Source organism: Hylaeus volcanicus, chromosome 4 (genome assembly GCF_026283585.1).
Source record: "Hylaeus volcanicus isolate JK05 chromosome 4, UHH_iyHylVolc1.0_haploid, whole genome shotgun sequence".
Taxonomy (NCBI): domain Eukaryota; kingdom Metazoa; phylum Arthropoda; class Insecta; order Hymenoptera; family Colletidae; genus Hylaeus; species Hylaeus volcanicus.
In genome coordinates, this window is record NC_071979.1 from 9,011,011 (window position 1) to 9,017,054 (window position 6,044).

A 6,044-nucleotide genomic window follows, 5' to 3' on the forward strand; every position below is an offset into this window, starting at 1 on the left:
CTCAAACCTTTCCTCGACGAAAGCGTGGTCCCCTCTCCTAGAATTGATTTGCGTTTGATGATATCGAAAATGGTTAATGCTCGAGTGCATTTCCGATCGATGCCATCCAAAATTGCGAAATTTTTTCCCTCTCAATTTTGTAACGCTGACGAAACGTTTTCCGCATCCCTTGATTTCTGCAAATTCGAAAGCGTGGCGCTACTTGTCATGGAAATTGTTAACCGGATGCGAATCTTTTATAATCAGGGCGAATATTTTATGTTCCAGTAACTCTTCTTCCGTGTGAACGGTAAACTTTTCGAGCACTACATTTTCTTTGAAATTATTGTCAATACGTGTTCAAGAAATCAACAGTGCGACGTTTATATGGTAACTCTTCATAAATGAAAATTGAAACATGGATACTACGGACAGGAATAGTAGACATTCGGTAGTTAAATAATAGAAGTGAGTAGTGAAACAGCGAGGAAGAGTGTGAAACATTTATCGTGTGTATAGTTTCGCGTTACGCGGTGCTTGGCGTCAATAATGGGCAACAAATTCGCGTTGTGAAACTCTGGTGGCAGTGGAAGCTACAACAATATCGAAATGGTCCGAATATATTTTAATAATTCTTTTTAAAAACATTTACCTTGATAAATCGAATTTTTGCATTGCATATATAATTTGATTTTTTCGTTTTAAATCCGTTTAATATCTCCCAGTAGTTTGCACTCCAAACGCGATTAAAAAAAAAAGGGGTGCTTGCAACCTGTCAACATGAAGCTGTTAAATAATAATTAATATTGATTAATAGCTACGGGAGTATTTATGCACGAGATTAGTTTCGCCCTTTGTTCACTTGCATTATTCAAAGCGGAATGTTGCAACCCCATTTCTATGCAGAATAATCAATACGGCCGATTACCATCGAGGAACATTTTCATTCAAGTTTAAAAACACTCGACGAACAAAAGAAAATCATTTCCCTCGTGGTGGAAAGTCAAAAAAGCAAGAAAACGTCGAATTTGGAAAATCCAAACTTTTAGTTAACATGTCTCTTTTGAAAATAGAACTTTAGGCCAACCAATCAGCACGACTGCTAATCAAATTTGCTTCGATAAAAACATTTACGTTCCAAATGTGTTGTTTGATTTTTTTTTTGTGAAATGTTTTTTAAAAATGTTAGATTATATCCAAGGTTCAAAATTGTTACAGCACTTTCTATCATGCAAAATCTATGGAATCTAAATATATCGTCAGTAATAGCGTAATAACCGAGTCGAACAAAAAATTAATCCCATTACTTTCCCCTTTGCTTTTTACATAATTGTGCGTGATTGTGAACCATTATGTCCGATATCTAATTCCCAATTCTTGATACATTAATATTTGAACGCTGTGTCGTTATGTGTATACTTTCGTGATTAGTCAGGACAGGATTTTCTAAATTCGTATGGCCATCAAGTATTTCTTTTGTTTGTAATTTTATAGCAATACTTTTTAAATTATGTGACGTGTCGTTCTTATCGTTTAAAAGACTTGGAATTTTGTTACGATAGTCTTGACATTTTGTGACTTTTTATCATTCTGATAATTTTGAACGTAGATGGAAATTGCGACTTTTTAATCGATCTCTGTAATTATAGATTGTATATGAAGTATGCTTTTAATTTAGTAACTAACTTAATAGAGTTTACGTGCCAACATGTATAAATACTTCATATACAAGTACAACATATAATTACGGTACATTTTGTAAAATACATATTATAATTATTTTATACAGTATTATATCTATCTATTATATTACCCTGACTGTTATTTATTTCTGTCCATAAAAATCAATAATTTTCCTTTCCAAAGAAATAATAACACATTGCTTAAATCGCCAAGAAAAATCCTGCATTTTTCAGAACACAAAGTGTTCTTCCAATTACGTCGCGGCGCGATATTCGTCAAAAACGTGACGGTGCCCCAGCCGCAACACTAAATTTCTAAACAGAATTTCGGATTCTCCGCTTTCATTTCCCCAGCGAGTGAGTCGACAACGACCGCGTCATGCATCGAACGATCCACAAATCACGTGGCACGCGAGCTTTCCCAAGAAGTCACGGATTTATATTTGCAAAAATGTCGAGGCTGGCTTGCGGTAACTTATGCGCATACGTAATACCGAAGTTATATCTGCACGATTCTTTATTCCCGGTCGCTACCTACCGGTTTACCTGTTTTACATCTCGCCCCCGTTTAATCCTCACGCACGTGAATACATTACGCGACACACACACACGCGCGCGCGCGCGCGCACGCACACACAGACGTGAAACCTTACGTTTGAGTTTTCGCACAGACGAAACCAAAAGGAATAGACACAGTGATTGTCTTGTACGGGACAGACAAGTTAAGATGAATAGGGGACATTTTTATGGAGTACATTTTACGTAACGAATCGATACAAGAAACTTCTGCTCGTCACGCATTGTTTTCTGCTCGTAATTCATTCGTGGTGGCTAATGTAACGTGTTCGCTGTAGAGAGTGTCCTGAAATATTTATTTACGGTTTTTATTGTGCAAAGGGGCGAGGTTCAGCCGAAGCACTTCTAATTTCACCTTAACGACCGGCAATGTAAACATTGTCATTGAAGCGCAATGTAAGCTGCTCACTTCCAAGCTTTTAATAACTTTTCGTACATTTTCAAATACGGAGACAGAAGTGTTTCGCCTAAATGTACGTTGTTTTTATAAAATGGCCATTATTAATTATTATCATCGCGCGCGCACACGTCGTACGTGAAACATAATGAAGTACACAACGCTTCGAGCCGTGTTTCTGCGCGAATAAATTGAAATTTATGAAGCAACTTTGTGAGCTTCGAAACCCGTTTGAATCAGGAAGTTTAACGATGCTCCATCATAAAACACGGCTAACAAACATTACCAGCGTAACGTGCATAATGCGGTCACAGCATACTGATCGTAAAATTCACTTTACACCGAATTCGCAACGAGATTTGACGCGAATACATCCAACACTTCAACATTGAAACGAAAACGATCGTTGATTACCTATTCCTCTCGATCAAAAATTAATCTCCAAGTGGGATCACGAATAGATACGGCCAATTTTAAAATCTCGAGTTCAGAGAGCGAGCTGAGGTGAATTTTATTTCACCGATTTCAAAAAGTAATCGATCATAATATTTACATTGGCAATTGAAGTATAATATTGAATCTGTAATTATTCGATAAAATTTTGTCGTTATAAAATTTAAAACAATGATTTCATTCTTGTTAATGTTTTGGATATACAAAAAAAAAATAATGTACCAACTCTGCTTTAGATTGAAATTAATAAATATCTACCCATAATTAAATCAAGTGAAGCGTGTGTTATAGAAGGAAAAAAAGAATTTCATTTTCTTCCGTCGAAAATTGCGAATAAAAGCGATGTGCTTATACGTCAACACAGAACTGTCACGCGATGATGTGAAATGATCGAAAGAACGCTTATATCCGATTAAAATTCACGCACGAGCGTGCCCATTCAATATTCCCAGAGCCCCGTCCATTTGGACCTGACGACCTGTATTATATTTATCCTATTAGTTAATCTCGATCTGCCGTTGTGTTGCGAAATAGCATAATAAAAGCGCATCCGAACGATTAAATTTCAAATGTCAGCTGGCGGTTTCCTCCGTAACAGCCGAAATCCCTAGAAACAATTTCGTGAGGAGCTGACAGTCGAATGCAAAAATCAACAGAACGTATGTTTCATTATTTTTGTTAATTGAAACGACTCGAAAAACGCCGAAATACCAAATTTCTCCTCGGCTCTTTTTTCTAGCTATTTTCGTTCCCGTCGAATTTGATTTTTAAAAAGAAAATGAGAACGGTACGGGTACAATTTAATCGGGTCTGTATCTTTAAATAAACTGTCGTTTAAATGGAATTTGAATAACAATCGCTCTAACGAAGTACTTTTACTAGAAATCAATGAGAGCGAATAATTTATGATAATTCGTAGACTTTAATCGACGAATGATGGCGAAGAGAGCCAGGAAATAATCTGCTTTGCAATTTTATGCATCCCCGGTCCTCCGCTCTCTCTAACTGCCGTTCGATACGATGAACGTTTGAATATTAAAATTGCATCGAATCGTTTTCTTGTATTAAATAGAAACAGTTCAAATTGGATTCAAATGACGAGTGCTCGACTTTTGTTCGAGATTAAAATTTTCTCTCGAGACAATTGGGAACTGTATAATCTAGCATAGTGATATTTATTTTTCTAACCTCTCCATATTCATGGATTTTATTCAGATTCATTTTTCTAGACAGTTTGCCTTCGAAATGAATCTTTTTAGTTATTTAGTAAAAAGCTTTGTCATCCACGTAAGAGTGACGTGGCGGTCAACGTGATACTTCTACCAACTGCGACGGAATTACATTGAACCGATCGGTAGACGAAAAGTGTGGTAATTTTCGTCCCTTTTGTCCGATGTTTGATTGAATCTGTCGGTGTGAATTGATTCTGGTTGAACGGGAATTCCCTGTTTCTATTTGGCTTTCGGTGCGTCAACGTAAATTTTGACGAGAGCAAACTGGAGAGCAATTTTAACTTCCAAAGAGAGAAACGTAAAATAAATTTCGAACTGTCGAGAACGCAAACTTTTTGGAATTTTAGACCGAACCTGTACAATATTTGTTAAAGTCGGTATTTTCTGACAGAAAAACCAGAGCAGCTTCTTTATTTCTTTTATTTCTTTATTTATATAAGAAATTCCAGGCAGCTTTCTACCAAACATCAACAAATTATCTACAACTATACAGTCAGTCCCATAAATATTTCTACCTTCTGTGTTTATTAAAGAAATCTATTCTTTAATCTAGAAACTATTCTTTTCAAGATAGAAAATTCTGCTTAAAGACAGCACGAGCTTATGCATGAAACCGCTAGAAACGCGTGCGAGAACCCAACCCTAGACGGTGACAGAAACTCAATGCGGTAGGAAACGACGTGTCTGTCTCGCGTTAGCCGACTCCATCTTTCACGATAATTTATCAGGACTAATTGAATGTCTAAGTGCGCCTCGATCTCCTCTGCTCCGGCTATCTCCCCGAACAAAGGCAGGCACGCAGCAGCCAGTCATTCATATCTCGCTCTCGTTTCTCACACGATCCGTTCGCCCATTGCCAACCTTTCCTCCGAATCATCGGACGGTTTCTTATCTTCGCGGCACCGTAAGTTCGTGCCCTCTGCGAAATGCACCCGTTGTCCTAGTTCCGGCGTCAATCCGAGCAACCTACAATGCACACGAGAAACACCGAGATGTAGTCCAGTCACTCTAGGCCAGGCATGTCCAACTACACTACTAATTTATTGCGACACTTGAACGCTACTGGCTGGCCGTCAAACTTCAACGTTCCGCGACCTTGTCGAAATTCGTGCAAAACTTGCAACGAGGCTAAATTGAAGCTTGAACCGAGCGACTCGTTTACCTGCCTGATTTTTTTTAAGGACAGATTCTAAACGTCTAAAAATAGGGGCTCGTTTGAGAATTGAAAGTCGAACAATAATAAATGGAACGTAGAAGGTGATACAACACACCAATTTATTTAACAAGATTCAACGTTAACTGAAGTTAAGTCATTAATAACCATTAGTAGTTGACGCGACTCTAAATTTGTAATTAAGAAAACAAATTTGTAGGTGGCATTTTACTGTTAATACTCTGAGCAAACCGCCTAGAAGAGTCAGGTTGTGAAAATTATGCCGAGACGGTAATCGTGATATCTCATCGCCTCTTTCAAGTAAAATAAACATTTTTTCTCTTAATTGTAAGCGTTAATTCTTAAGCATTAAGAAAGTACAATTTAGCAACCCCTTCTTCAAGGAGGGATTTCACCTCGATCGACTTAAATGAAAGTGGCCAGGTGGGATCAACAAATAGAAGGTTCAAGCTTTAACTTAGCTTTTATCGCAACAGTGTTGGATGAATTTTAACAAAATGAGGATGCTTTGAAGTTTGACAACTATTCGGTAGTATTGAAATGATGTAGCA